The sequence below is a fragment of the Monodelphis domestica genome, chromosome 3, assembly GCF_027887165.1.
Source record: "Monodelphis domestica isolate mMonDom1 chromosome 3, mMonDom1.pri, whole genome shotgun sequence".
NCBI classification, from domain to species: Eukaryota; Metazoa; Chordata; class Mammalia; order Didelphimorphia; family Didelphidae; genus Monodelphis; species Monodelphis domestica.
Window position 1 is genome coordinate 85915505 of NC_077229.1, and position 12125 is coordinate 85927629.

Here is a 12125-nt window from a genome sequence, read left to right on the forward strand (position 1 = left end):
GTCAATAAAGCATTTCACATATTATCTTATTTTAGTTTCATAACAACACACTGGATGAAGAAACTAGAATTCAAAAAAGCTAAGTAATTTGCCCTAGTTTCAAAGCTAATAAGTACTAGAGGCAAGGTTTGAATCCAGGTTTTCCCAACTCTAGGTTTGCTACCAAATTCACTATTCAACATAACTATTAGAACAAAAAGGTTGATAAATATACAATAGGCCAGTTACTGATCCACACAAACTGTGTGCAGAATACAAGCAATTCAGTCCATATAGAGAACTATTTTGGATGCCTTCTGGCACCTGCGTTCAAGTGCAAACTCTCCCCTCCCAGCTATCACTAAATGGGAGACCTTAAACAAATCACTTTCATTGTCTGGCCCTGGGTTCACTTATCTATAAAAGAACTGGGGTATGGTTAAGCCTGTTCTGATAGGTAACTGCCTTAGCAGCATTACCATTTTGAAGAAACCTGCTTCCATCTCTATTCAAATTAAAACTGGATTTTTCCTCCTCACTACCCCAAGCTCCACATTCTCCTCTCTTTGTTTTCCTGTATTTGTTTTCTTCACCCAATGAAAATGAAAGCCCTTTATGGGAGAGAATTGCATTTTGTACATGTCCAAGTAATCCTTGGACTTAACACAGTGCCTAGCAAATAGTAAGCCTTTAATAAGTGTTTTACCTAAGGGAGCAGCTAGCAGCTCAATCAATTGAGACAGGACGTCCTAGGTAAAAATCTTTCTTCAGACACTTCTGCTATGTGACTCGGGTCAAGTCATTACTTTCCCACTGCCTTGCTCTTATTGCTTGTCTCTTAGAACCAATAAACAGTATGGATTCTAAGGCAAAAAATGAGGGTTAAAAAATGATTCACCTAGAAATCAAAATTCTTTAGTCATATAAAAAAATGCTCTAAAGCCCTTCTGATTAGAGAATGCAAATTAAAACAATTCTCTGAGATGTCACTTCATACCTATCAGATTGGTTGAGATGATAGAAAAGGAAAGTGACAAATGTTGATGGAATGTGGGAAAATTGAGATACTAATATACTGCTGATGAAGTTTTAAGCTGAACCAACCATTACAGGGAACAAATTGGAACCACATCCAAAGGGCTTTAAAACTGTGAATATCTTGTAAGCCAGCAATACCACTTCTAGGTCTGTATCCCAAAGAAAACAATAAACAAAATGGGAGGGGGGGGGGCAGTGGAGAGAGGACCTATTTGTACTAAAAAAATTTACCGCAGTTCTTTTTCTGGTAGCAAAGAATTAGAAATTGAAGGGCCCATAAGGTTAAAACTATTTTCATAATACTATCTTTTCCCATCTACATGTGTGTGAAAGGATGGATTTTCTCCATATATTTCAACCAAAGTAACAAACAGTGAATACAGAAGCAGCTATGGGAATCCAGCTATCTTCATTAAGTCAGATATAAAAGGGATTTGCAAAAATATGTTCTTTCCAAAAATTGTTTTTAAAGTTTTTTCATAAAAACGTTATATTAACATATAATGTATTATATTGTTATTTTAAATGAATATCTTAAAATTTTATCAGCAAATATATCAAAATATGAGTAGCTATACTGCATATAATTAAAAGCACAATGTAAATGTAAAGGGTTCCTGAGATCAAAAAAATGGAGAACTGCTGTTATAATGGACAGAACATGGGGTTTTAAGTCAGAAGGTTGGGTCTAGTTTCTAGTTTTGTTACTTACTTATGTGGCCTTCAATTCAATTCAATAAAAAATTAAGTGCCTACTATTTGGCATTCATTAAGCTAAATGCGGGAGATACAAAAGAAGAAAAAGACAGTCCCTGTCCTCAAGAAGCTTACAGTCTTAATGGGGAAGTCAACATGTAAACAAAATACATTCAAAGCAAACTACATACAAGTAAAATAGCAGACAATCCACAAAGAAAAGACATGAATTAATCTTAAATGTCATATCATCTTTATGTCTCCTTTTATATTTGATGGGGTTGGACAAGATTATTAGTAATTTGCCCAATTCTAAATCTAGAATTCATGGAAACAAAAGGAGATAAGGATAATGAAAAACAAAAGAGGATAATGAAAAACAAAATTTTATAAATTGGTCAGAAGCTGATGATGTTATCTAGGGAAAACAAAACAGAAAGCATTAAAAATGAAAACTATGCTGGGCATAAGAAGAAAACCAAAGAAGATAGAGTAAGCAGTTGCTCAGATTAGGTGGAAATAGTCAATTTTCAATCCACTCCTATTTTCTGTTCTAAGGTCAATGACCTTCAGAGACTCTGATAGAACAAAAATGTTTAACAAAATGAACCTCAGGATAAATAAGAATCTTACTGCTCTCAGTTAATTCAAGTTAACAGGACTGAAAGGATTATATTCAGTGACAGGAAATGCCTGGAAGATGTAATTACTGAGTTAATATCAGTAATCCTTGAAATATTGTGAAAAGGTTGATGAGTGTTAAAGGCCTAAGAGAAAAAATATCCCATTTTCAAAAAAAAAAAAGAGGTGAGGTGGGACTGAAGGCAAATTACAGGCTGTTGAACTTTTCTTTCAAGCAATAATCAGTCAATAAATATGCATTAAGTGCCTACCATGTGCCAGGAACTGTGCTAAAGTCTAGGGATGCAAATACAAGTTTGTTTGTTTTTTTAAAGGTCCTTGCCTTTAAGGAAACTGTGATCTAATGAGAGAAGATAAAACACCAACGGAAATTGAACAGTGGAAGTGGGGGAGTCAACGGGACAGGAAATCTATCCAACACAGAGCTGGACAGAGAAATACAGAAAGCAGCCTAGATGATGGAAAAAGGGGTGAAGATTGTTCAGATCTCATGACTCTGTTAGCAGGTACTCGAGTACTGTTGAATGACTATATGCATAGCATGAAAGTGATTAATTAATATAAAGTAAAACTGAAAGAAAAGAAGGAATAAAGATGAACATGAGTGAATAAAACAGGCAGAAAATGGAAAAGTATATACCTCTGTGTTTTCCTCTGAAATGATACTTAAGAGAGATAGTAACTGAAAGAGAATGGAAAAAGATATTGTAATATATAAACATATGGGGATGATACTGGAAAAGGTTGACAGCTAAAGGCTGAAAAAAAAATGGTAAATCAAGAAGCACTACAATTTGGTCATCCAAATGAATATTCCAAACCAATTGATAAATTAGTTTTGAAAATGTTTTCTGCAGTACTAAAATCAAACTAACTTTTTGTTTCTTATGTTCCTTCTACATACAGCAATATGCAAGAAAGGCAGCAGGATCTATATAGAATTCCTTGGGTCTATTTCTGCTTCTTTACTTCATGTGACAGAGACCAAGTTGTTTCGTTTCTCTTTTGACATGGGCTCCCTAGAAGAAAATTTTGGACTATGAGAATGTCAGTTAGAAGAGATCATCTAATCTAATCTTTTCATTTTTCATAGACTGCTTGAACTCCATTATAACATTTAAAAAAGCCATAATTAGCACATTTGTTAAACCTTACTGTTGGCAACATTTCCCAATCCTATTACAGAAAAGAATAATAGTTAACAGACAAGAACTCTGAAAGATTTGGTAATGTGGGCCTTGGGACTGAAGGACATGATCATTTTTATTCAAATATATGAAGGGTCATCATAGAAAAGGGGCATTAGTCCAATTCTGTGTAGTAGCATTGTCCTATAGTTCAGGACAAAATTAAGAGCAATGGATCAAACTATAAAACAGATTTAAATTCAACATAAGTAATAATAACAATAACTGACATTTAGAAAGTATCTTACATCTTATCATGAACTTTCTTCACAAAATGCTACAATGTACATAGTGCATGTAGTATTCTCAATTTTATAGATGAGAAAATAGGCTCAGTGAGATTAAGTTACTTGCTCTCTTTCCACCACATCACACTAGTTATGAAGACAACAAAATTTATTAAAAAATGGAAAAGGGAACAGCTAAGTAGTGTCTCAGTGGACTGAAAACCAGGCCTAGAGATGAGAGATCCTGGGTTGAAATCTGACATCAGACACTTCCTAGCTGTGTGACTCTAAGCAAGTCACTTAACAAGTCACTTAACACCTATTTGCCTAGCCCTCATCACTCTTCTGCCTTGGAACCAATACAGATTATTGACTCGAAGATGAAAGAAAAGGATTTGGGTTTTTTTAGTGGAAAAATAAATTTCCTCAAAAAGTATATATTCCTCATTCCTAATGGACGTTTGTAGGTAAGTGGAAAAGGAAGCAATGTACGAAAACATATTAAATTATAAACTGGGAGAATCTGACTAAAGGGGCAAGACTCAGGAGAAGATAAAGCAAGATAAAGAGAAAATCTGGGAGGAGAGTGAAAGGATGTCTAGTTATACCATGGTACAAGGTAGAAAGATAATAGTGTTTTTAGAGGATACATCAAATATGTAATTTTGCTTTGTCCTAAGTAATTTGCATGCAATTGTAGCAATGATGACTTCAATTGCCTCAACATTTTCTGTAGTATACTTTTAAAGCAGCTAGTGCTCTTTTGAGTTACCTTAATAATAATTTATCCTTCAAAATGCAGAAGAATCACCAGTAGAAAAAAAATGAAAAAATGTATCCTTAATCTAATTTTAACTAGGAGCAACTGGCTTCTAGAGTACAAAAGAAATTAATATTGGGAAGCAGTAAGCATTCCACCTCAGATTTTATGATAAACAAGAAAAGCAGGAATAGTTTGACATGTACTCTTTTATTTGTCAGTGGGAAGATTTTCAAAAGGATAGGTGGAAAGACAGATGGAATCCCCAGAATTTCTTTAAGGAAAGTCAGCCAAAAGGATTTGAAGCATAAAATTCTGAAAGGAAACCCAGCAGAGTCAAATACAGATCCCTGGGGTAATACACTGGAGACCACCGCCCTTGTTCACACCGAACCATTAACAGGTTATTTTGGGGGTATCAAAGTGGCTCAGTGGACAGAGAATCAGACCCAGAAGGGGGTGGGAAGGTGGGGGATTCCTGGGTTCAAATCTGAACTAAAATACTGTCCTGCTATGTAACCCTGAGCAAATCACTTAATGCCCAGTTGCCCAGCCCTTACCACTCTTCTGCCTTGGAACTGATGCTTAGTATAGACTCTATGACAGAAAGTATGGGTTTAAAAACAAACAAACAAAAAAAAACCAATTAATACTGTAGCAACGGAGAGAATGATTGACAGGTCTTGAGACATAGAATCTTGCCTGAGCTGGCTGAATCAAGAGTTCCAAGGAACAGTTTTGCCAACTGGCACTCTGGAGCTGAAAGGTGAAGGATGAAGATGACACATCCTGGAAATCCATCCATCAAGCAACGGGCCTTTGAGGATCTACTGGCTATGGTTAGAGGAAATCCCCAGTCTTCTGGTGGACAATTACTGGAGAGCAGACCTCTACTTTGCTGAGACCATCTGTGAACACCATACTTGGGATTCCTGTAATCTGATCAACCACTGACTTTGTGTGTGAGAATTTGGGGTTTTATGTGGGATTTAGTCTTGATAGTCTTTAGTTAGATGGGTAGCCAGAGTAAGCTTAATTAATTAAATATAGAGGGATAAGAGTCGGATGCTAACCTTTTCCCCTTATTCCATTCCCAAAATCTTTCCTTTACCTGTTAATAAATTCAATTTTATTTATATGTGCCTTCTCCCTCTGTATAACCTTCCTTTCCCCCTCTCCTAAAAATCATAATATGGAGTCTGACTAGTCAGTTATTATCATCTGATCCATTTCTCTATCTTATCCACATGAATAGTAGTATAAGATACTTAAAAAAAAAAACAAAAAAAAACTTACATTCCATCTTAGAATTAATACTGTGTATGGATTCTAAAGCAGAAGAGTAGTAAGGGCTGGACCATAGGGGTTAAGTGACTTGCCCAGAGTCACACAGCTAGAAGTGTCTGAGGTCACATTTGAACTCTCTTGGCCTGGCTCTCAAACCACTGAGCCACCTAGCTGCACTCTCGTCCCACCTCCTCCCAACCCTATAAGATACTTTGTCAAAAGTTTTGCTAAAATTTGAGTAAACCATATCCATACCATTGCGCTCATTTACTAGTTTAATTCTGTCAAACAAGAAGTCTGAAATAACTTGTTCTTGAAGCCATGCTATTATTAGTGATTCCTATATGCCAGATATTTGCCAGCTACTTCTTTAATGATCCTTTCAAGAATTTTCACATGTACTGAAGTCAAATTCACTGGCCTATATAGTTTCAGAATCTGTTCTCTTACCTTTTTGAAAACTAGAACATTCTCCCTTCTCCAATTTTGCAATATCTTTCCCATTTTCCATTACTTTTTAAGAATCACTGACAGGAGTTCTGCAAACATATTTGCCAATTCTTTGGGAAACGGAAGATGTAAGTTTATTTGGGTTGGATGAACTTGAAGTCATCAAGGTCAGCTATGTATTTTCTTTTTTTGGTTATCAACTAACTCCCCCTATAAGGCAGTTAAAAAAATTTTTTTTTTATTTCCAGTGCAAAGGTCATTCTCCTTTGTAGAGAAAATAGAAACAAAATAAAAATTGATCAGTTCTACCTTCACTTCTGTTGCATTATCCCATCTACTCCAAGGAAAGATCCTGTCATTTCTTTAGTCCTCTCTTTTCTCCTAATGTAACCTTTAAAAAATTTTTCTTTTTAACTCACAACCTTTTTTTGGGTCGTTCTTGGCTTCTCTTATCTCACTGAGCTCAATCTGATCTTTAGCATCCCTGATATTATTACAATATTTTGAAAAAATAAAACTATGCCACCCTCTTTAAATTCATTTTTATACATTTTTTTAATCTAAATTGGTTGGTAATTAGCCTGTGTATTCACATCAGTCTCTTCAGACAAATGCTACCCTTCCTCCCTCAATGGAAATGTTTCCCTTTGTAGCTTCAGAACCTTATTCTCAAGTATCTCACATCTCTCCTAGGCTGACTTATTCTAATGCATTCTGAATCTTCTAATGCTTCTGTATGTCTCCTCTGAACCTACTGAAATCTATGTTTTCAAAATCATGGAGCATGTCCAATTTTCTTTTCCTTTTTCACCTCAGTAACCAGTTGTTTTTTTCTTAAAGAAAATCAGGTCTCAAATAAAATTTCTCCTATAAACAATGAGATCACAGATTCATGAGTATAATCATGTATACATTTTCTTTAAAATGAGAGCTTCTTGAAAGCAAGGGCTATTTCATTTTTGACATTGCATTCCCAATGGTTAGCCCAATATCTAGCAAAGAGTAGACACTACTTAATAAATGGGTGTTGATTTTCAGATGCTTTTATAACATCAGTCTCTCATGTTATTCTTCTAGGTAAGATGGAGCAATGTGGGCCAGACAACTGTACAAGTAAGTGGATAAATACTATTTGAATGGCCAGAGCCAAAGTAAAAAAATAGTCATTAGTTCAATGTCAACTCAGTAGGTTTACAGTGAAATGCTTTAAAGATCTATGTGTTCCTATCCTCTATAAGGATGATATTGGAAATTAAGTCTTATTATATTAGTTTAGAGATAAGAAGTAGAGAAGCTGGCTTGAGAAAGAATTGGGAGTTTCAAACAAAGCTGAGATAGTGTCAGTTTCAAGTCTAAAGGTTTTTCTGTGACAGTTGCTCTTTGTGTGTGGCAATTGATCTCTGGCAGTTGGCAGAGTTAGACTCTCTCTGAGGGCTTGGAGGAGGTAACATCTTTTTCTCTCTCTCCCCCTCACTCTGTGAGGTAGAAGGAAAGGAGGGAAAGACCTGAAGGAGCTAAGTGTTTTCCTTTCCCAACTTAGAAAACACTAGTGACTATCTACTGCTGTTTTTATAGATTGTTTTAACTCTGAGAAGACCAAAGAAAGACCTGGTTCTTTGGTTTGGACTCTGAGGCTGCTAAGGCTCAGAGTCCTAACTTGGTTCTTGCTGAGGCTCAACTAGCTAGCCTTTGTTATTTTTATAACTTGGAGACAAGTTAAGAATTATAAGGATAATAGTGTTAGTTTATTTAGAATAGTAAAAATTTTGGGTTAGTCAGATTGTAGCCTGTGGAAACAGGAGAAATGGTTCCTTGTGGAACCAAGGAGTTTTGGGGTAGAGTTAGACTCCCTTAGAGTTAGAAATCCTTTTTTATCCTTATATATTTCAATAAATATTTTATTTTTTATAACAAGAGTCTTTTTAGCATTCTTGCACCTGGCCCTGAAGAATTTCACTTATGAGCTTCACTTCACTTATATAAACTGAAGATATTTTGGAAGCACAGCAAGCAAAGTATCTAAAATCAGTTTATAAATCAATAATCAATTCATTGCTCATTATTTTTAAAGTTTGTCTTTTATTGTTACATCCCTAACAGGTTTTTATTAATGGCTTAGATAAAGGTTTCTTTGTTTCAAAGGCACATTTAACTTAATTTTTTAATCAATTACATATAATAACAAATTTTCACATGTTTTCCAAAATTATATGATCCAATTTGTCTCTCTCCCTCTTCCCAGAGCTGGCAATTCAATCTGAATTATACATTGGATAAGGGTTTCTTATATTGCATGCTGATCAAATTTAGTTAGCAACACAAATCTGAGGGGGATATCTAAAATACCAGACGACATCTAGTAAAAAAGAAATTTTATGTAGAACCTCTGAATGAATGATCAACATTTATAAAGAGCCTAAAATGTACTGGCATTGTGATAAATGTCAGCGATACAAGAGGCAAAAAAGTCCTTGCCCTCAAAGAGTTTACAATATAAGGGAAAACAACATGCAAACAAATATACAGAAAATGAGCTACATAAAGGATGAGTAGGAAATAATTTTAACAGAAGGAAGGCACTAGAGGGGGGAAAGGTATTCTATAGAAGATGGGATTTTAGTTGAGACTTAAAAGAAGCCAGGAAGCAGAGATAAGGAGGAAGAACATTCTAAGAATGGGGAACAAAGAAAATGGCCAAAACCAAAAGTCTGAGGAGGTAAAAGACTGGAAAAGTAGAAGGGGACTAAGTTATAAAGGGTTTTTAATGCCCCACAGAGCACTTTGTATTTGATGCTGGAGGCTTTATTGTCCTTACACTTTAAGAAAATCATAATAGTGATTGGAGGATGAACTGGAGTGGGGAGAGACTTGAGGCCGGCAAATCTACCAGTAAGTGCTTACAATAATACAGGTTGGAGGTAATAAAGGCATGTACTTGAGTGGGGGCAGTGTCAGAAGAGAAAATGGGGAATATGTGAGAGATATTGCAAAGGTAAAAGATAGGCATTAACAACTGGATAGGGGAGGAAGATAGAGAGAAATACAGTGAAGAATTCAGGTTCTGAACTTGAAGGACTAGGATAATGCTGTCTTGTACAGTAAAAGAAAAGGTGAAGAGAGGAGGTTAGTTTGAGATGTCTAACCTCCTCATCTGGAGATAGAATATTAAGAGGCTGTTAGTACATGTCCCTCTCAATTATATTTAGGAGTGGTTTTTTATTTTCTTATACATGCATATCATTTCTACCATAGAATGTAATCTGTTGGGTTTTTTTAAATATCCCTTGCCTAGTGAGGTGATTGGCACATAGCAAGAATTACTAAATGTTTGGTTAATTAATTCCAAAAAAATCAACTTCTCTAGTGCAAAATAGGGAGAAGCCCAAGACTTGAGAGGATAATCCCATTGTAGTTTGCCTATCTCAGATCACATCTGGAATATTCATTTCTGTAGGACACATTTTAGCACAAAGACATTTGTTTATAAGTTGATAGCAAGTGTAGTAGTGAAAAAACCTTAAAGCTCATCAAAGTAACAATTGAAGGCAAGAAGGATATTTAGCCTCCAGAAGAGAAGACTGAAGGGTTGAAACAATGATGTTCATTTAGGGTACTGGAAAGGCTATCATGCACAAACTGGGTCAATTAGGATTATTCTGGCCTCAGAAATTGAAATTAGAAGCAAAGGAAGAAATTGCAAAGAGGCTGAAGCTTAGAATGGGGGGGGGGGGGGGGCGGACTGAACAATTAGAGCTAGCAATAACACCTCCTCAGGTAATTCCATCTCAATGGAGGTCTTAAAGCAAAGACTGGATAACTACTTGTCAAGTATATTATAGAAAAGATCCTTTTTCTGGCCTCTAAAATCCCTCATAACTTTGAAATGTTGGGATTTTGTGATTAAAAAAAAACTTTCCTGGTTATGATATCAATTCATCTTCTTTATCCCATCAGGTATTGTTCAATTGTTTAAGTCATGTCCTACCCTTCATGACTCCGTTTGGAATTTTCTTGGCAAAGAAAGATGTTTAAGTTATGTCCTACCCTTATCCTTCTGGCATTTCTATCTGATATTCTACACACCCTCAAAGTCCAGCTGAAATGCCAACTTCCTCAGAAAGGCATACAAAAACAAACAAAAAAAAAAACCTTATTTGGTTTCCCTTAAAGTCAAAGTTAACCTTGTATCATCTGATCCCTTTTCAATTCTTCTAAAGCCTTTATATTACAGTTGAGGATATACAAGGTGCCTCCAAACTCTCAGTACAATTTTAAACTTTCTTAAAATTTAATTGAGACTTCTGGGACGTCCTGTATATGTTTACATGTCTTTTCTAAACAGAAACCATGTCTTATCTTTTAATCTCGCACAGCAACCTTCCATAGCAGTTCATACAGTATTCACTTAATGATTTGATAAATGAATGAATTTGAATGCTGAGGTCAGAAAAGGATGATTAAGATGGTGAAAGAATGGAAGATTATGCAAAAAAAGGATTTCTTCTTGAAGAAACTAGAGGAAAGGGACTTCAGAAATAAACATTGTCTTTAATTTTTTTAAAGAATTCAAGGGAAGATGATATGGTTTTTTTGAGCTATGCACAAACCAATTTAGAGCTATATAAGAACATATAATTGGAGATGGTTGTTTTCCTTTGTACTCTAAGAGGACCAAAATGACATCACTGGGTATTGTCTTTTGATTTAAGCATATATTGGATTTATGTGAGGCAGAGTTGCACAAAGTCATTAGCCTCTCTTTCTCTTCCAGAGTCATCCAAGTTTGGTGGTAAGACAAAAGTCAAGATGACTGGTGATGGCAGGGGGATGCCTTTGGCTCCTCTGATGTCTGACCAAGCTCCAAGCATTTCACAGCTCCTGTGTCCACCACCTTCATGGCTGTTGGAACAAACTGTTCTCATCCCCTCTCCTCCTTCCACCCAGGGAAGTTTTAACATGCCTGGAGTAGACATCTTCTTAACTCACCAAAGAGTTTTCCTCAAACCATAATGCTTTTCTTTGGACTGCATTAACCAAACTTTGCAAAAGAACACTATAATCTACAGAAGACTCATATTTTCAATAGTTAGCTTTAAAAAGTAAAATCAAGTTACTATGTGAATATGTATATCTGTTAGATGAGAATAGTATTTTTTCATGAGTCATTTTCTACAACTAGCATGATTATTAACCACTACTATTTGAAGTGTCCTTTGCACTTTAAAACTGCTTTTATCAATTATATCAAAGGATTCTCCTAATAATCCTATGAGGTAAGTTTTTTCAGTCCAACTTCCACATGGCAGTCAGTGATATTCCTAAAGCACAAATATGACCAAGTCATTTCTTGTTCAATAAACTTCCAAGTGGCTCTAATTTACCTTTTAAAGAAACTTTACCTTCCATTTTAGAATTAATACTGTGTACCAGTTCTAAGGCAGAAGAGTGGTAAGGCCTAGGCAATGTAAGGTAAGTGACTTGCCCAGAGCCTTACAGTTAAGAAGTATCTGAAGCCAATACTTAAGAAGCGTCTGAAGCCATATTTGAACACAGAGCCTCCCATCTCTGGGCCTGGCTCTCTATCCACTGAACCACAGAGTCATCCCCTATTGTAATGTATATAATATTCCCCATTGCCTACCTGCTGATTTGCATCCAGAACATTTCTCTGCTGTCCCAGGGCAAATGCAGGGGCTAGGGATGTGCTTCCTTCTTCAGCTTCCTATCACAGAATCCTCAACCCACAGCTTCTTCGTTCAATAGTATTTCCAGATTCCTCTCCTTATTAGTGCCTGCCCTCCCTAACTAGTTTTATATTTAACCAAGTTCCTTGAAAATGTTTCATTGTTGTGGCTATAT

General features: G+C 35.8%; 1 protein-coding gene and 1 long non-coding RNA gene across 7 annotated transcripts in view; one reads left to right on the forward strand and one right to left on the reverse strand.

Moving 5' to 3' along the window:
• GATAD2A (GATA zinc finger domain containing 2A) overlaps positions 1-12125 on the reverse strand; it is a 220143-nt gene that overhangs the window by 104529 nt on the left and 103489 nt on the right. The gene's annotated exons all lie outside the window — the stretch shown is intronic.
• LOC103094320 (uncharacterized) lies at positions 5171-11646 on the forward strand. Of its 2 annotated transcripts, none has more exons than XR_465773.2 (3): positions 5171-5491; positions 7344-7379; positions 11038-11646. It is a non-coding gene; the product is annotated as an uncharacterized LOC103094320 (long non-coding RNA). The 2 variants fall into 2 exon arrangements; XR_465774.2 differs by having other exon boundaries at positions 5171-5487.